The sequence below is a fragment of the Lissotriton helveticus genome, chromosome 2_1 (genome assembly GCF_964261635.1).
Source record: "Lissotriton helveticus chromosome 2_1, aLisHel1.1, whole genome shotgun sequence".
Lineage (NCBI taxonomy): Eukaryota > Metazoa > Chordata > Amphibia > Caudata > Salamandridae > Lissotriton > Lissotriton helveticus.
In genome coordinates, this window is record NC_136059.1 from 394320443 (window position 1) to 394340997 (window position 20555).

At 44.8% G+C, this 20555-nt stretch overlaps 1 protein-coding gene across 9 annotated transcripts in view; it reads left to right on the top strand.

Annotated features, from left to right (window-relative positions):
- The window catches only part of GHR (growth hormone receptor), a 1023550-nt gene that overhangs the window by 186365 nt on the left and 816630 nt on the right, over window positions 1–20555 (top strand). The window contains exon 1 of one of the 9 annotated variants that reach the window (XM_078675020.1): window positions 14984–15287. The exons of the other annotated variants lie outside the window; for them this stretch is intronic. The gene's annotated coding sequence lies outside the window, so the exon portion shown is untranslated. Of the gene's footprint in view, window positions 1–14983; window positions 15288–20555 lie in introns of those variants that run through there. 9 annotated transcript variants of the gene reach the window in all.

The following is a 20555-nucleotide window of genomic DNA, read 5'->3' on the forward strand; positions in this document are numbered from 1 at the left end:
ACATTGGGACTCCCGCCTCACCTTTTGATCCTTGCCTTGCCTTGCCTCAAACCCACGCCTTGCCGCACCCGCCGCTTCGATTTCTGTCATCTGACGAGCCGCCTGGGGAGCTGCTCTGTGCGTGGTCTGTAGCCGCTGCGGGAGTGTGCGGAGGAACCAGCCGGTAGACAGGGGTGGAGCCGCGTTGCAGCGCGGGACGCACGCGGGACGTGCCGGGAGAAGCTTGGGACAAGGGCGGGACCGTCTGTGGCCGTCCGTGGCCATACGTGGTCGGGCCGTGCACTCCCTCTTTCATCTGAAGTAAGGACTAAGCTGTTTGACTCTTCATTATTGACGTTTGCGCCATAGGGGGTTTAGGAAATCCACACTACCCTGCCAAGAAACCTCAGTTTAGCGGTGCATAACTCTGTGTTTTGCAGCAACTATGTCCTTACGCTCTGGGAAAGAACGAACTGTACATGTTTCTACTAAAAGCGGGGTGGTACCCGGAACCCTTGACCATTTCTTTAAGAGGGCTACTGGCATCCTCGAAAAGAAAATTGCTTTTGCCGAGAAACGCCTATACATTGATCTTATATCGGGTAAGCGTTCGTCTTTGGGCAAAATTGGGTCAGCAGCATCTCCCCCACTCTCGAGCTATCCAGCCTTGACTGAAAATCATAAACTAAGTCCCACTTTGGCGCTTGCGAATCTGGACGCAGAGGGTGGTAGACCACACAAAGATTCAACAATCTGTTCCTCCCCCAATAGCTCACTAGACGATACGGGTGCATCGCCCAAGCCATCTAGCCTTCTAATTGGACCTGTAACTGAGTGGGGTCAAATAAATCCTAAGCCAAGCAAAAGGAAAAGAGGGGACACTCTGCAACAAGGGGAAATGCAAAGATTTAAAAAAAAAAATAACACAGTCCCGCCCCTTCCTGTTCCATCTAGTTTACCAAATTCCATTACGGATCTCACAGACCCACATGGCCAGTGTCCGATCCATAATATGGAGGACGAGTTTTTGGGCAAGATAGAAATCCTCGTCAAATCGCTGTTGTTACCAACTTTGGAACGCACGAGGCTGATAAACTCTAAACTGGATCAGTTAGAGATTTTGGCTACAGCCAACTCGATTGCGTTGGATAAATTAACAAAAGTCCCCGACAACATAATTGCAAAGCCCATAGATCGTCAGCCAAAGGGGTCCTGTGTTATACCAAGGCTGGACGCGAGTGCTGCTGCTAATAATCCCCTGACTGTATTGTCAGAACACCCACAAATGGGGAAACACTCTCAGGAAAGTAACCATCTGAAGTCTGCCAAGGGCAGGCTGCCCAAGGAAGGTGTAGCACTGCGGGCCAAGCCAGCCCCAATTGCACAAGTTAACAACATACAGGCCTCGAGGAAGGGACTGCAGGGTAACGAACTTGCTAAACAGAGATTGCCGTATGTCAACCTACCCCCCGAGTCCGCCCCCTACACCATCATCCTGACAGGAGTTACACCCATCGGGGAGGGGCAAACAGAATCTTTCTGGGACTTAAAGAATAAAGTTACTTTTTGGCTAAACAAGAATAGAGCTCTCCCCCACCAGTCCAAAACAGAGATCATAAATGTTAGAAGAGTTGGATGGGTGGGACACTGCCCTAAAGACTTGGAGGGCGACAGGGTCATTATAAATTTTAGGGACCCATGGGTGACTGACTTTATTCGAAGAGAACCCCGATTTGGCAGAGTGGGCGAGGTCCAAACTCTAGATCTCTCTTATTTTTACCCCCAAAGTAGTAGTGTTCCCCCCGCTATCCACATGGGCCTCAAAGGAGCAGCAACTTACGAGGGCCCCCCTTGATAGGGTGACCCATTCTCTGCAATTTCCTCTTTTATTTAACCGGTTTCAGCCCCTCTCTGGCCTAGAGGGAGTCGACCCAGGTGATGAGACCCATTTTGGGCCATGCACGAGCCTGTCCATTTAATGCTGGAATGGTCGGCATAAGTAGACGGGCCCTCTGCAGTCCCAAGGGTTTGGATAAGAAGAGACAGACTATTATCCATGGGTTGGAAACATGTAACAAGGACCCCCTGTTTAATGATCTTTCTCCTACCACTCAAATAGAGCCGTTGTGTGAAGTGACCACCACAAACATTCTTTCCCAGTCCGATCAAGGTAGTATACTGACTCTGACAAATCTTAGCACTAGGCAGTCACTGGAACCAGCACCTGCCTTGTGCATAACCAACTATAGAGGGCCCACGAGGGAGGACCCACTTGCAGTTGCCCCAGGGAGGGTGGGTGACCTAGGGATTGAGCTTCGAGGGGGCCTGGCTGGGGAGGCTTCTGTGTTTAGGATTCTCAGCTGGAATGTCGCAGGTATCGCAAGGAAGCTGGACATGCCCGACTGGAATTCTCTGATAGAGGGTTACTCCATCTGTATATTCCAAGAAACCTGGAGCACGGAGCCCCGCCATAAGGTGGGGTACTCGTCATTCTTCAAACCAGCAGTCTCCCCCTCCTCTGGGAAGGGCCGTCCCTCAGGAGGCCTTCTCATATTGGTTGATGTCACTCTTGGGTGCCAAATTGTGCAGCAGGAGACCAACTCCCCTGACTTGCTTAGAATCCTACTCAAGGGGCCTAGGAGAGGGCTTACCCTGGACATTTTCAACATCTATGCCAGGGGCACTAAGGGAGGATCCCAGTCCCCAACAATTGCAGGTCTGAAGGATCTCCTTAGGCAGTGCCCCAATAGATCACATGTCCTGGTCGCTGGGGACTTTAACTGCACGTTTGAGCCCCTGGCGACGGAGGACATCTTGGGCACTGCTGATGAAGACGCCAAGAGAGGAATACCCGTTTTAACCATCCCGCCCATTCGGAAGTGGTCTCAACGGGTCGTACAACTCAATTCCCTGACCCTGGAATTCGACCTGAGGGCAGCGAACGGGAGGACGTCTTCCGATCCTTCCGGAGCCCATACCTAAAATAGGCCAAATCATACGTCGAGAATAGATTTTATTCTCCTCGACTTTGGGCTCTCGTCTTCTCTGCACGACATGGTAGTCCTTCCATCAGTCGACAGCGATCATAACCCTCTTTCTCTGGCTCTGCTCCCTTTGTGGGGCGGGGTCCAGGGAGTGCAATCACAGGCAAATATGGCTTCTATTCCAGAAGTGCGTACCTCCAATTGTGGGAGGCGGCTGAAGTGGAATAAAGTAGCTATGGATGAAGAGAAAATGATGGCTATGGGGGCAATCCTAGTAGCTTTTTTGTCCACTTTGGATTCCTCCACCTTGACGAATAGCGAAGTCTCAGGCCTTTTCTGTAACACAATTAAGGCCCTGGGCAATTTTTTTGTGCTTCAAAACAGGAACTGCACAGTGGGCGGTGCAAACAGCACCAAGAACCAACCAGGTTGGTTTACCAAGAAATGTAGGGAGTCTAAATCCGCCTTGATCTCAGCTGTCAAAAGTAAATCCCTGGTGGAGATTAGGCTTGCTAGGAAGGAGTACAAACTGACCACCAATGCAGCAAGGAAGGAATGGGAAGACCGGTATTGGACTGACTTAATGGAAGCAAGTGAAGGTAGAGATGCGAGAGGGTTCTGGAATTTGATAAGGTCAAAGAACCGTCCAGATTTTACCCTCATCACATGCAATATCCCAGCCCATGATTGGTACAATCACTTCCTGTCCCTCTATTCCTGTACGGGGGGAACATACAGGTGCCTACCACTAGTAGTTTTTCCCTTGTTCATCGTCCGGGGGACCTATTGGGCGACCCGTTTACCCCAAGAGAGGTCGAAAGCGTAATAAAATCGCTGGTGCCCCTCAAAGCAGCTGGACCTGATGGGATACCGTGTGACCTATTGCGTGCCAACAAAAGGGGCTGGGGGAAGCTGATCTCATCCTTGCTAAACGCTATTAACAATGGCGCACCCGTCCCTGAATCCTGGAAAGGGCGGAAGTCGTCCCGATATTCAAGAGGGGGTGTCGTGACGACCCAGCCAACTACAGGCCCATACATTTAATTGACATCCCTCAAAAGGTAGTTGGCAAAGTAATTCTGGGAAGGGTTCTCCTGTGGATAGATGAGAATGACATCCTATCGGACCTCCAGGCTGGATTTCGCCTGGGGACAGGGACCATAGAACAGGCCTTTAGACTGGTCCTTCTCTACTGAAAGGTGGTGGTGCTGGGCAAAGGCAGTCTCTACCTGGCCTTCATAGATCTGAAGAATGCGTTTGACCTAGTACCACGGGAGGGGTTGTGGAGAGTCCTGTCTGAGACGGGGCTGCCCCCGTGCATCCTGTCCCTCCTAGTTAGGCTGCATGCTGATAATTTCGCCCATGTGCGGTGGGGCAGGCGGGGTGAAAAAACTGATAGGATCCCGGTTGAAAGGGGTGTCCGCCAGGGATGTGTGCTTGCTCCCACTCTCTTCTCACTCTATGTGAATGGAGTGGTGGAGTGGTAGACCCGTCTGCTTCTGAGAGTCCCCTCACCACTATGATTTCTTTTGTTCCCCTGTACCTCCAAAAATGTGTCGCTTTTTATTTGTCTACCAGGACTTTTTATGTGTTGTCTCATGGGGTTAGATGTTCCTTGACGCCCAGTTGCTCACAAGGTTTGTGGCACCTATTTACAAGGCGCCTGGCCCAAACCTGTGGCATTACAAACTGGGGTTGTCAACCTGTATAAATGAACCTAAAATGGTGTACACCCTTTTTCCTCATGTGAAGTGGCTCCCATTGGAGCCTTCATGAACCCTGGCCTTTTGAGGTTTTGGCGCCCTTTGTTTGGCGCGCATTTCTGACAGGAATTCCTTTATTTTCCACAGGTACACAAAATGGCTGCTCTAGAACCCCAGTACGGTGGCTGTGAGTGTCCTAAATACCCCTCAAGAGTGCCTTGTCATTGTCACAGCCAGAGAAGGTTCTAAAACCTTCTGGCTCGTGCCAGTACCCCAGGGCACTGGCTATATAAGGCCCAGTCCCTGGCGGCCATTTTAGTTCAGACTAGAGAAGAGGAGATTAAGAGATTCCAGACTTGACACCAGATTGACACCTGCCCTGTTGACCCCTGAGGTGGCTGGTAGCGCAGGCAGTAGAGCAGCAAAGGGTTGCTGGCGTTGTGTCTGACTGGCGTTCCAGTCAGCTACGTGAGAAGTGATCTAGCGCCTACAGCGCCTGCCCAGCGAGTACCTCATTGCCCCCAAAGACTGTGGCCAGATTCGTGTGCCTCCCCGCCCCCGCGGTGGTGAACTGTGATCGATTTTTCGAGTCGCGAGGCGAGAGCAAGTTCGCCGCGACCGCGATCGTCAGCTGAGCCCCCTTCGCGGCAGGTGCCTCTAGAGGGGAGCTCGGACGTCTCCGAGCCCCACCAGCGTAGAGCGCTGCCTGCGCTGATTGAAGGTGAGGTGGTGCGCCGGGGTGGGGAAAGGCCGGCCTTCGTTGGGCGGGACTAGCGTCTCTGCCACTCCCCAGTGACCCGGGAGCTGTAGCTGTGGGCGGGAACCACCCTGAATGCGGAAGTCGGAGGGAGGTCCGTGGAGCCCCTGAGAGCCCCGTCGCTAACGAGAGGAGTGCTGTGCCCGACTGAATCGTATCTTGATTGCAGCCGATGTGAGGTGGGCCCGTTTCCTCATAGTGAATGCAGCGTTGTGAAGGAACTGTGAACCGGCATTTATTTGACTGTGCGCGAAGGTTGTGTGACCTCTCCGGCAGCCCGTTCGTCAGTCTAATGACTTTGAACTGGTGCCGCCTGTGCTCAAGTGGTGCTAAAGCCCGTAGGCGCGCATAGACTTCACCGGCAAAGCAGAGATCCTATCCCGGTGACTGCCGAGTGCAAATGATGTATTTACTGTGTTTCCTTGCCTTTTAGATATACGCGCATACGCCTTGAGTGATTATTAAAGAGTCCCAAACCTTATTTGGTGCTCAGAGAAGCCGTATACCTGGTCATTGAAAACAGCATAAACTGTAAGAGTTATCTTTCCCATTTGAAACGTATTGCAGATGTAATGATTCTAAAGTATTTAATTGGTGGCAGCGATACCAGAAGAAACATGTGGTTGTTTATTTAAATGAACCAATATTTATTCTGATATTTATTCTGATATTTATTCTGATATTTATTGTGATACTCATTCCTGAAGTTATTCTATTTATTAATACTATTTATTACCAGAACTGTATGACCAAAAGAAATGTATATGTGCTTTCCCAGTCAACCCTATTTACAACAAAGAACTTTTATATAAAGGAATCGTATTTTTCTACAGCAGTGGTGTGGTGTCCTTCTTTTTGGTGTGGATGTACAAGGAGTTATTATTGGGTCAGAGCCGGCTTAACACTACAGCCTTCACTTGCCTTGTCACTTGAGCCAAGCTACCCCCTTTGTGCTGGGCTTGCCCATCGCAGGTCCAACATGGAGCATCTGCTTAAACACCCTGCAGATGCACCCTCCCTGGCGGGCAAGCGCATCCCCACTTTGCTCTGTGCGGATGACACCCTGCTCATCTCCAAGACCCCTGTGGGCCTGCAGAGCCTCCTAAATAGCTACCAGGAGTTCTGCTTACAACGGGGCTTGATAATTAACACTAACAAAACAATGCAGACTCCCATACCATGCAAAACTCTTATACAGCTGGACTTTACAAGTATAAAACTGTCCTAATTTTCAAATGTGGGCCATTTATTTATCCAACTGATTCCCTAATGGGGCCCCTGCCTCTTTTCTGTCCATGCCAACCCTGGTTAGGGTTACTGCCCTTTGGGAATGCATACCGTCAGCACAATCAAATGGTGTTTTTTTAGTGTTTTTTTTTATGAGGTAGACATTACGTTCTAGAAATTTACAACAATTTATGATGGCTGGCCATTTTTTTAAAAACAAATGCACCAGCAAGTTGAGTGTAAATTGTGATAATCTGTGCATGGAGGTGAAGTGTTGTCTGATGAACAGTCTGTCGTGTGTGAAACTGCCGCGTGCCTTGGCTGAGCTCATGAACAAGTCAGCGCGCTAGAGCTCGGCCAAATCGCTTACTCACCAAAGTCGGCTGCCGGCGACATGGTATTCTTTTGTGCAATCAAAATAGAGAAAAAATCTTGTGTGGAAAAAATAATGTGTCAAGAATATCAAAGACAAAAATATTGTGAAGGTAGGTTTCTATAGATAAGCTCAGTTTTACTATATATAACGTAACTCATTTGTACCTTAACGGTTATATATATATATATATTCACTGAAAAAACCATAGGTTATAGACCATATATAGTTAGGAATTAGCATTTAAAAAACCTTATTTTACTCACACAAAACCATTGAAATTCCATATATAGTTAGTTGCACTAACTATATATCGCGCACCCGCAATCCACTGCTGATCATGTCACATATTACATCATTCATGACATGGTCAGTGACATCACTGATGACATCACTGATGACATCTCAAATGACATCACTGATGACATCACTGATGACGTCATCCAGTGACTGTATAATTCTGTAAAGTTAAAATATGTCTTACATATTGAAGAATGAATGGATGTATAAGTGTCTTGATGAAGGATTTAGTAGGGGCATGGCTGACTGTATGAGTGACTGATTAAATGTGTCTCACTGAGTGCATGGGTTAGTGACTAAACTGTCTTAATTTGTGCATCATTATGTCTGTTGTTCTGTAAACTGCTGCATGTGTTGATCATTAGCTATATGATTAACTGTATGGGTTATTGATTGGTTGCCCAAGCATTTGTATGGGAGACTGAGTGTGTGTGTGGGTGGCTGAGAGGTGTATGACTCTCTGCATAGATGTGTGAGCAGTTGATTGACTGGATGTATGGGTTCAAAAGTGCATGTGGAAACAGCTGTATGGGCGGTTGACTGTGTGCATGAGTGTATTGGTGAGTGAATGGATATCTCAGTGCTACATGTCAAAGTAAGTACATATGTAAAACACAGTACATGTGAGAGTTACCATATATAAATAACTGTGCATAAGAGCCAGTGAATGTGTGAGTGGCTGTATGGATCATTGTGAACTTGTATCCAGGATTGTATAAGTGAGTAAATATGTTTTAGTATATGTTTGAATAAGTAAGGTGTGTATAACTGTATAGTTGAGGAAATGGAGGTGTGATTGATTCTTTGCATGACTGACTAAGTGTCTGAGTAACTCCATGGATGAGTGACAGTCTATGAGTGTCTGTTTACACTGAGTGTATCTAAGGTTATATTAGAGTCTGAAGAGGTTTATCGTATTATCACATGAATGATGTCATCAGTGATGTGATCAGTAATGTCAAATGAGATGTCATCAGTGATGTCATCAGTGATGTCATTTGAGATGTCATCAGTGATGTCATCAGTGATGTCATTTGAGATGTCATCAGTGATGTCATCAGTGATGTCATTTGAGATGTCATCAGTGATGTCATCAGTGATGTCACTGACCATGTCATGAATGATGTAATATGTGACATGATCAGCAGTGGATTGCGGGTGCGCGATATATAGTTAGTGCAACTAACTATATATGGAATTTCAATGGTTTTGTGTGAGTAAAATAAGGTTTTTTAAATGCTAATTCCTAACTATATATGGTCTATAACCTATGGTTTTTTCAGTGAATTTTCAAGGTTTTGTAAATGCTAATTCCTAACTATATATGGTCTATAACCTATGGTTTTTTCAGTGAATTTTCAAGGTTTTGTAAATGCTAATTCCTAACTATATATGGTCCATAACCTATGGTTTTTTCTGTGAATTTCATTGGTTTTTTAACAGCTAATATCTGTAGCTGTAAAATGTATTCTTCTTTAAATCCAAAAATATATTTTATATGTTTATGAATAATTTTTTTTTTAAATATTTTTTTTTCTTCGTTCCCGCTTCGCAAATCGGGAAGCTTCCCGTTAGCTGACCTTGATGCCGCGAAATAGACCGCGAGCCGGTAAACAATTCTTTACCGCAAGTGCCGCGTTACAAAACAACATCGTGACGCCTCCCGTCCGCATGACGTTTCACGTTGTCGCGTGATACGTCATATGACGTACTACGTTAGCGAACTGGTACGCGAAGCGAGTCGCAAAGCGCAGGTTTCTGGAAGCAAACCGGGAGGCCCTGCAAAGCGCTTAACGTAAACACAGCAAGTCATGTGACTTGGTAATAACACTTTTCATTGGTTCATTTCACTTTTGGTTTCCTAATGATGTAAGACTAGGTCATATAATCTAAAATGAACACTTTTGATTGGTTGAGAACTCTTGTTTTTCCCAAATGATGAAAATCCCTCCTTCTTTCCTCACTCTGACTTTCATCATTGTGAGAGAAAGACCCTTTGTGGTCACTGAGCAATGGCTTCTTTAGTAGCTTCAGCTGGTGCTTCCCCACCACCTCCACCACATCCAAGGAAGAGTGGACCACCTGCTCAAGTTATAATTCAACAAGAAGAAGAAGAAGAGGAACAGGAGGACGAGCACGAAGAGAGGCAGTTTTTGCCTGAGCAGCCCAGGACGTCTCACCGGAAAGAAAACTTCATTTGGCAATTTTTTAAAATTCCCAAATGTCAGAAAAAAGTTAATGCAAGATACGTAACTTGCCTTATATGTCAAGATAGACTGTCCAGAGGGACCGACAAAAAATACAGTTTCGGAAACTACACAATGCATCGCCATATGACTAGGTGGCATCCTAACAACTACAGTGCTGCACAGTTTCGGAACGACCTAGATAATCTCCCTATTATGGCCAGAAGATCTGTTGTACCGGAAGTAACGGGACCAGAGGGCAGGGAGATGGTGCCAAATATACAAATGAGATTTGGTGATGTAAAACACATCTGCGTATTTTGCGATGGATTCATTTCCTACGGAGAAAAAAGCATCACTCTGATCAACAGAGCTATTGACTATCATATGCAAGTTTGTACGAAACGCCCAAAATAATAAATACTTCTTTTTTTTGTTTTGTTGCTCCTGTTGAGCCCTTTACAATGAATCGTTTTCATTGCCCCCTCCAAGAAAAACCCAAAAAAATATAAAACTGTTCCGAAAAATTCAAAAACAGTAAAAAAATGTTCAGAAAAATAAAAAAAAAAGTTCTTTTCAGAACTACCTCCCCGTTATTAAAAAATTGGTACAATATTTGGAACTGTGCCAACCTCTATTTCTCTTAGTTCGCTTCCCAGTTCGCTCGCCGGTACGCGAACCGGAAGCGAACCAAAAACAGTAAGTATAAGGGAAGGAAACAGACACTTATGTTAAAAGAAAGACAGCTATAGGGGAGTAAACTAGAGATACTATTACCCGTAATCCACTGCTGATGATGTCACATATTACATCATTCATGACATGCTCAGTGACATCATCAGCAGAGGATTGCGGGTTTTTTGGCAACATGCCTTATCCACGGTTTAATAACGCTGCCTTTTGCTTTATATAAGTTTTCAAATTGTATGAAATATATACCAATAGGTCGTTATGAACCTTTAGGTAGTGCTTTTCTTCATGAGGTCTGGTCGCTTCCATACACATACAGATGTTTCAAAGATGATCAAGAAGTTTATCTGAATGGAGAGGAATGCACTGAGACGCCAGATCATTCACTAATGTGTAGGCACATACAGTTACACGGTTCATGCAACAAACACCGACCAAATATGGCTTGCGTGTTGCAAGGCACGCCAGTTCCTGCTATCATCCCCACGTTCAAGTTGTTGGAAAATGGTAGTTATTTGATGCTCAATAATGAAGATTGTTCTGAGTTAATTAAAAGTATTCCTTTTATCGTAACAGTAAGTGAACGGGTTATTTGCTGCAGAAATGTTCTATTTCCTCCCACACATGAACATAGGGAGTTTTCGATCTGGCCACAAATACCAACCTTGGGATACGTTTCAACGGCATGGCAAGAATAAGAGCTCTTTTGTCTCAGAGAGAGGTGGCCTTGAGTTCGGCCCGTGAAACTTTCGTACTTCACATAGCGAACACCCGTACAGAGGTGCACACCCTTTTCAATTAAGATTTGCCTTTCAATTTCAGCAACATGTTTCCGACTATCTTTAACGCATCCTCCACAAAGTCCCTGGCGCACTTTTTTAAAGTTGTTACCAGTGGTCTCGTGACTTCATTTGAGAAAATCTTTGGAGTCATCCCTGCTTCCTTTCATTCCATTTTCTCCACTCTGGTTCGTGGATTGGCATTTTTACTTGCATTACCAGCGGACGCTCTTGTGCTTTTTTACATTTTTAAATATGGATGTCCCTCCTATGCAACCTCCCATCCTGCAGCTGCTGACACTGTTCCGCAATCGCATGCTAGAATATTATGGCACAATGCCGTTGGCGATATTAAGCACGGCATATGGATTATCTTTTCGATTCTCCTACTTCACCTGTGTCCAGCCTGTATTTCACTGCCTGACCTGTGATTTCGATTGGGCCATTGATTTGTGTCTCTGCGGACCGGTTTCTCCTGACGTCGACTTTAATCAGCTGATGACTCCTATCATTACTCACGAGTTGGTTTGTCCTGGCGAAAGGATTATGGCTGTGGCATTGATGCATGGACTACTTGGTCCCTGGAATTTACTGGCGGCAGCACAGTCTTTCTTGGAACAGAGCTTTCTTGAAAACCCACCGAGCTGTCCTCTGATGGTGATAGAGGATCCGGTGCTGGGAGAGCACGTATGTTCTTTTCCGCTTTTAAATTGGATGGCTGAACTGTTTTCGGATGAAGACGGTGACTTCCTATTGGAGGCTGTTGCAGCTTATTTTGCATACACAGTTATGTCATAGACCTTTTTCATGTTTGATATGCTGAGTACTAGCATTTCATTGACAATTCATTGACTTATTTGTCAAGTTTTTATTATTTACCTTGCCTATTGGCTTAAGACTCGATAAAGTACTTGGCTGTTTTATTTTTCTTTAGCATTAAATTTTCCTAGTTTTTAATGCTTTACCTTGCGGACCGTCCACATATAAACTTGCAATCTGCTCTCATGAGATGGCACTTCTATTATCTTATTCAGTTCGTTTCCGGATCATGGGGAGGTGTCATCTAGGTCCTGGATATCTTTACACCGTGTTAAGTTAGCATGGGCTCATTACCGGTTTAAACGCCATTTTTCCTTTTTTGCAACTTCTGCACAAGACACTTAGTTGTTGCTTTAGCTTTCCACCTAGTAGTTCATCGTGGTTTACATGAGAATAATATGTTATTGGTCTACTATCTGCTTTACTTGTTAAACTATATCTGTACAGCGAGTGCTAAAGTTTCAAGAACAACACGATACAGAATTGTTATGAGGTCTGATCTCCACGACTTCATACTCATAACATAAGTGCAACTTCTGCCAATTCTGGGCATGAGGCGGGTTTTATATTGCTTTGCCGAACACACATACACAACAGTTGATGCGGTTCACATGAAGAGAGAGCTGGTGTATGCTGATGTGATTCCTTCAAATCTAAGACACTAAAGTATGGGCACGCCCTAAACCAACACAAAGAGACCTTCTTAGCAAATAATATAATATGTGTATTAGGGAGGGTGAGATATAAGCAGCCGCGGGCCGTGGAGGGAGTTACGATGGGGCAGGGAAGCGGGGAGGGGGAGAAGCAGGGTGGAGCCCTCTCTACCTTGCCCCTCCCCCTCCCCGCCTCCCTGCCCCACCGTAACTCCCTCCACGGCCCGCGGCTGCTTATAAGTGTTGCTAACTCTTATTCATTTACAGCATGTTAACATACTGTCACCATTCGCTTTTTATGTACTAGTAACTATGCTGGTAATTTTGCTACTGATAATATGTGTACTTGTATTCTCCACCCTGCTTCTCCCCCTCCCCGCCTCCCTGCCTCACCGTAACTCCCTCCACGGCCCGCGGCTGCTTATAAGTGTTGCTAACTCTTATTCATTTACAGCATGTTAACATACTCTCACCATTCACTTTTTATGTACTAGTAACTATGCTGGTAATTTTGCTACTGATAATATGTGTACTTTTATTATCTAAGGTACTACGCCTGAGAAGACGGCATTAGTAAATAAACATTTCAAATACACATCTGTTCTTCTTAACTCCATGTTCTGGTTTCTAAGAAATCTATAACGACCGACTGTTCATGAGTTCCACGTATCCTGAGGTACTATAAGTTCATATTCTGGATTGTCTAAACATTGAGAGTTTGTTATATCCAATGTGACACTGTACCTAGCTTGCTAAGGAGTTTTTGATTACTAACGTGAGTTTTGGGACACCCTAATTCGCCGAGGTTCCAATCCTCTGTCCACAGTTCTGTGTGAGAACAGAAACCCTGCGACAGGGGCACCCCCGACCCTTGCTGGAGCTTCATCACACTTGCGATACAACTCCAGCAATGCATTCGCCGAGGTTCCAATCCTCTGTCCACAGTTCTGTGTGAGAACAGAAACCCTGCGACAGGGGCACCCCCGACCCTTGCTGGAGCTTCATCACACTTGCGATACAACTCCAGCAATGCGCCACCTTTACGGCACAGATACATCACGCATCTGTGCTGTTTTTGCCCCATGATGCGCCGCATTGTAAATGCAGCACACCATAGGTGACGGAACAGCGGCACAGAATGACTAACACATCCCTGGTGATGCGCCAGTCATCATAAATGTATCCCTATGCTTCTTATCTTGTTAGAGATGAACCGCCATATGTATCATCAAAGTTTTTTGCATTTCCTAAATAGCGAACTTTAAGGAATAAATAGCGATTCTTTACCATTCCTAGTTTGCGATGAGCTATTTGCTAATTAGCCGAATGTAGCCCAATGAAGCCCAATGTAGCCCAATGTAGCCCAAAGATGGCCGCCAGACACACAAAAAAACAAATGTAGCCCAAATATCAGCCAGATGTAGCCCAACTATAGCCCAGTGACAGAATGACCAATCAGCTTCGCAAACCTCCGTTACGCGAAGCGGAGCGCTGTTACAGATATATATCTTTTTTTGAACGTTAATTTCTCAAAATCCACTGGAGCACATATATTGAGACCTAGCAAAGGCACATCGGGCTACCAGTCCCTAATATTTTGCCAAGTTTCGTGCAAATCCATTCAGCCGTTCGATTATTATTATTATTTTTTTTTTTGCCCCGCGGGGCCCTTTTAAAACCTCCACATCAAACCTAGAGGGTCAGCGAGGATCTACTATGCCCCCTTATAGTTATTTCCCCCTTTGTTTTGACCTCCTCTTGTCTCTCGATCCTACCGAGAGACAAGATGGCGGCCGCTACGGACTGTTTGGAATGTTGACAGACGCCGGAGAACCAATCAGCTTCGCTTCACAAAGCTCCGTTGCGCGAAAAGTCCGCGTCCTGGGCCGCTGCCCAGTCCGCTGTTACAGATATATATCTTTTTTTAAACGTTAATTTCTCAAAATCCACTGCAGCACATATATTGAGACCTACAAAAGGCACATCGGGCTACCAGTCCCTACAATTTTGCCAAGTTTCGTGCAAATCCATTCAGCCGTTCGGGCTAAAAGTGAGGCCAACCGCCCTATGGAAATTAACATGGGAAAAACGCGTTTTGGGACCCCCCTTTTTTCTCGGCCCCCCCTTGACGAACCCCCCCAAAATTTTCAGGGGCTGCTCAGAAACAAAATGTGCCATTTTCCTGAAAATTTCAGCCAATTCCGTCCACAAACGCCAAAGTTATTAGACATAGAATTTTCAAAAATCCCATAGAGAAAAAATCCTAACTATATATACCTACTGGCGACCGCCAGTAGGTAATATATATGTATATATATTTATACACACATATAAAGGTACCTAGATAGGAAGTTAAGAACAGTAATCTATACTTACCTATTTCGCACTTAACTTTTCGATATTTTGGTCGTCCATATTTTTTACACAATATTCTGTCCACATGATATGTGTGTTTTCCATATTCTGTCAGTGATCTCATATTCTGGCGCCTCGGCAGGTTTGTTACAAAACCCAGTTCAAAGTCCAGACGTGCATACGTTTTTTTTTCTGACTTGCTGCCGATGCATTAAGCTTTTCATTTCACTTTGAAAAGCCAGCGAGGTAGTACTGAGCAAAGAACAATGTCGTGTTTGCACACTTGTTGATTCTGATAAATGCCCCACATCCCTGGAGCCCTGGGGGCCCCGCATGTCTGCGCTCTGCAGGACTTTGGACTCTTACTTATCTTAAAGTCAGGACAGTAAACAGAGAGGAAGGCTAACGCGCCTATTGCACTCGTCCTGCTGAACAGCCCAAATGGAAACATACAGCAAAGTTAAGCAGCTTACAAAAAACAGGTAGGGATCGACAAATTAAACCTGGATATTTGTTAACTTTGCCCCGCATTTTAGTTGTTTTCTGTAGCCGCCCCACCTTTGCTGCTCACGACCTACCTAATCTGTCACAATTCTTAAAAAGAAAGAAAATGCACAACCTTTGGAAAAAAAAAGTAAACGCACTGGAAAAACCTGTCGCATACTTCACTGTTGCTTGATGTGTGTGTAGATTGTTATATATAGCACTGTATGGCTACTCTGGGAAACCATGTGTCCCCAGCACACTTTGCAAACCTATAAGCCTCTTTAAAATACTAACGCGTTTTCAGTGAATCTGTGTGAAACTTAAGTTTGCATACTGCAGACTTAAAGATGCCTCTTTATGAGATAGAAAAATAAATGGTGATGAATATGTAAGCAAATTTCTGTTTGCCAGATAGTTTCTGCGCAGTCAATTTGATCATGGAGGTTCAATGATAGTCATTCTTTTAGTTTTATGTAAAGAATACAAAGGCACCTTCAATAAAATTTCACACCCACTTCTTTTGATCCCTTCAAGAACATGCCGGATATAATCTATATTGCCTTTATCATTTTAAAGTTGGACAAAGTTACCGAAGTAATGTAGACGTGTATAACAAGCATAATAGGTCTCTGCTATGCAAGAGCTATTGGTTTTGCCAATGTATTGTAGCCATGTGGTACACCAGCGTGGCTGCTGTTTAGCATGGCTAAAAGCTAGTGGTGTAGAGGAGAGTGGTGAGGAGTGTTGCAGACTAAAATGGCAAAGAGTGCAGTAGTGTGTTGTAGAGTGGAGTAGCATATAGTCGGGGAGTGGCATAGAGTAGATTCCCATAGAGTACCATACAGTGGAGTGAGGTAGAATGGACTGTTGTGGAGTGCATTGGCATGGTGTTGCTGAGTATAGTGGCGTAGAGGTCAGCAGCATAGAATTCAGCAGCGTACAATGCAGCATTGTAGAATGCAGTGGCATAATTTAGAGTTTTGCATAGTAGAGTGCAGTGGTGCAGAGTGGAGTGCTGCAGTGGCGTAGAGTGAAGTGAATCAGAGTAGAGTGGCATAGAATGCAGTAGTGCAGAGTAGAATGGCGTATAGTCCAGTTTATTGTGGATTGGCGTACAGTTCATTGACGTGTAGTGCAGTGATGTTGAGTAGGGCAAAGTGGCATAGAGTAAAGTGCTGCAGAATAGAATAGAGTGTAGTGGAGTGGCATAGAGTGAGCTTGTGTAGTGTTGCAGAATATAGTGAGTGCAGTGGCATATAGTGCAGCAGCACAGAAATCAGCAGCATACAATGCAGCGTTGTTGAATGCAGTGGTGTAGATTAGAGTGGTGCATAGTAGAGTGCAGTGGTACAGAGTAGAATGGTGTAGATATCAGTGACATAGAGTGGCAGAGAGTGCAGTGTTGTAAAATCGTGCAGAGTGGAGTAGCTCAGAGTCCCGTGGCATGGAGTGGATAGTGCAATGGCGTAGAGTGCAGTGATGCAGGGTAGAGTGGCATAGAGTGCAGTAGTGCAAAGTAGAGTGGCATATAGCTTAGTGGCCAAAAGTGCAGTGTTGCAGAGTAGAGTGTCATAGAGAGCAGTGGCGTAGAGAGGGATAGAGTTGAGTGGGGTAGACAGCACTGCGGTAAAGTACAGAGTTGCAGATTAGAATTCAGTGACATAGAGTCCAGTTGTGTAGAGTGTGTTAGTGAAGGGTGCAGTGGTATAGAGTGGCTTAGAATTGTGTGGTGTAGACTGAAGTGGCATAGAGTAGATTGTTTCAGAATAAAGTGAAGTGGAGTAGAGTGGAATAGTCTAGGGTAGAGTGCAGTGGCATAAAGTAGAGTGTTATAGAGTTGAGTGAAGTAGCGTATAGTGCAGTGGCATCAGTGCTTAATTTTTAAAATATGAAGTGCAGGTGCTCAATATTTTTTAGGAGGCCACACCCACTTATCTCAGCTCCACCCACTTCCACCAGTGGCTCCACCCACTTACTCTAGTTGCTTCACCCGAGTGCTTAATTTGTAAATAAAATAAGTAACAGGGCCCTTTTTGGGAGATCACAACAGCCTGCACCACCCATTAACCCTTCCAGCGCTGCCAGTGATAGTACCAGCACAACTATATACAATTTCAGTCCTAAAAGTGATACAATTCAGACTATTTTTATGTATTTTGACTTATTAAACACAGGTATTGTACTCTTGTGGGCAATATTTTACAGGCATTGTTGGGATTTTAATTTCAAGGTAAATAAAAATTAAGAAAAAAGTGACAGAAAGAAAAAAAACTACTGAGGAAATCATCCAAATGCTGCGTTTTCCCTTTTGTAACATACACCTTAGAAAATATATATAACTTGGGGCGTTATTTCTGCAGAATAAGGAGAAGTTTAACATTCTGACGGCCTGCTCCAGAGTTCCTATCAAAAGCACTTTTGGTGTCGATTTGCCAAACAATTGTGCTCAGGACCCCCTTCCGATAAGTAGCACCTGTTGCAGAAATACTTGAACCCCTTGGAGAATAGGGCTGGCAGTTGGAACGGAATGAATTCATGAGAGCAGGGTCTGAAAGACAACTCGGCATTACGTTTCTTGCATGTTAATTGATTTAGCGTGTTGTGGTGCTCAGTACAGGGCTTTGCTCACAGAACTCATAGAGATAAAAGCTTTGCTGAACTTTCACGCAAGAATCCATCAGGCGGAGCCACTGCCTTTCCTAGGAATACATCTGACAAGAAGTGAAATTCATCAAAGAAAAGTACGGTGGTGCAACTTAAAATATGCAATCTGTTGCGTATATTTTAAAATGAAAAAGCATTGACCAAATCGATAGGGCTGGCTTTTGTTTAGCCTATGTACAATATACATGTAAACAGGGGTACAGAAGAACATATATGCACACCTTTACGAACAGATCTCATAAAAGAATAAACGTGTTTTACGTAATTGTTAATTTACTATGACGTTTTATAATATACAACAATTGACACAAAAAGTACAGGCACAGACACTCATAATCTCACGCAACCCACATACAAACACAGTCACAGTAAACACATTTACCCTCATACATGGATGGACTGATCGGGACAGATAAGTAGAATGATTTATGGCATGATTTATGGACAGAATGAAAATAGATACATAACAGTAACACATACCAATGTGCCCAAACCAACAGACCAACAGGCACTTATCCACACAGACCACTAAAAATGTAGGTGTCCATGCACAAGGATAAACAGACAAACAAAATCCATGCATACAGCTTGGAGGTTTGGAGGCATCCCGAACACAGACCAGAGGGCATATAGGCATCCATGTACACACACCAGCACGCAGAAAGGTGTCCATGCACACAATGGCTTGAGTTAACAAAGAGAATAAACAACCAGCATTGGCAAAACCCGTGGGTCTTACCTTTGGGATCTCTTGTCTTTGCCAATATATTTTAGCCATGCTGTACAGCATTCCAATGAGGTGCACCATGGCTAAATAAAAAGAAAATCCTACCACTTAATTTGCTGAGGCACGTGTGTTTTTTTGGAGGCAGGTCCCAATTCACAAATGGTACCAGCTCATGCACGTGCATTCTCTGGGCAGTCCTTTATACATATAGGAGCAGGTGGTACTTAATATCTGGTCTAATATGCATTGGCTACCTTGAGCCACATGAGTATAGGTAGAGCCTGAGGGTGTCAGCTGGTCTCCACCCCTACACCCACGTCACCTATAGGAGTGGTGTTGACATGCATGGACTTTAAAGGGTCAATTGATGTCATTTTATTGAATTACACTTCTACCCTAAATTTAGGAGCAGAAATGTTCTTATGTACTCACTTTCTGGCCTACTTGCGCACTGCAGTACACAAGTAAGTATAGCAAGGGATATTACTTTCCCTAGTGAACACTGCATATTACGGCACACTACTGTGTCAGCATTGCCGTGAACACTAGAAGTGCTCTCGAGAGCTCATCAATGTGTTATATAGTAATGCACAGTTTTGCCTTAAGTCGCCGAAGCATCAATGGGTTTGTGCCTCTTATTTTCTTGTAGTGGCGGGGTATGCCATTCCTCAAGAGTCATACTTTCTCTTTCTGATACATAACAGTGTCAGTTTAATAAAGTGTTTGGAAAAAGGAGTCAGAAAAGGAAGTGCTTAACGTCATATTAAAAGGTAATTAAACCACATCCATCCATCTGGATGTATGACGTTACAACGCATACTTTTACATCGCATGCCTTTACAACGCGGTATTTACAACGAATACCATTACAACGCATAGTGCTTTTGGGTGTTGGATAGTGATTTTTTTAATTTACTATTCCAACTCCAGTCCCCGTGGATAGTAGGGAAGGTGTTGGATAGTAAATTAAATATATTCCCTATCCCAGAGCGACCCCAGCGCAATGCGTTGTAATGGTTTGCATTGTAAAAGTTGCGTCGTAAAGGCACTGCGTGGTAAAAGTTGCGTTGTAAAGGTTCTACACCCTCCATCTTTGTTTTATCCGTGTTTTTGCTATTAAAGTCATTATGAGTGTACCATGTCATTTCTAATCGAAACGTACGGAATGGAAATTTGAATATCATAGCGCGGCTGTCCTGGCTTAGAGAGCATGATGTAAGAAAATGGTTCTGTAAGGTCAATGGACTAATTTAGTGGGTCCGTCCTTCAACCCATGGGCCCTGGAGCACTTTCATCGTCCTCATTATTGATAGCCATGCACTTCGGTAGTGGGTATTTATCATTGCTCCAAGTAGGACTGAAGTCGGAAAATGCTATCTGTAGCAGGCACACATTCTAGACAAACCTTTTCGAACCAGGAATACAGCGAGGTCTGGCCCTGTCTAACCTAGGCCTAACTACGTGTATATTCATACTAGTGAGTCCTGCCGAACAAAAAGCAAACGGTATACCTACGGCCTTTAAAGTTAACCCAGGGGAGCCCAACCTCCTCACCGAACAAGGAGCTGGAGCTAGCATACGCCTACCACACCCTTGACTTTCATTTGCAGTTACAGCCAGTGTAACGCCACCCACCACGCTCGAGTCCAAAATAAAAAAAAAGACGCGTTGCTACTTACAGTTTACTGCTGGTGGTGGTGGGCGGCCGGGCACTGCCCGGCCTGCCTTTATTCAATAGGCGGCCCAGGCCTGCTTCTGTCTTCACTCCACGGTGGTCTAACCAACTGCCTGTAAACCGCTGAATAATGGCGAAGACGTGCGTGCTCGTGTGCCGGGGCGTGGCATACTGAAAAAAATACACGCACACGCTGCC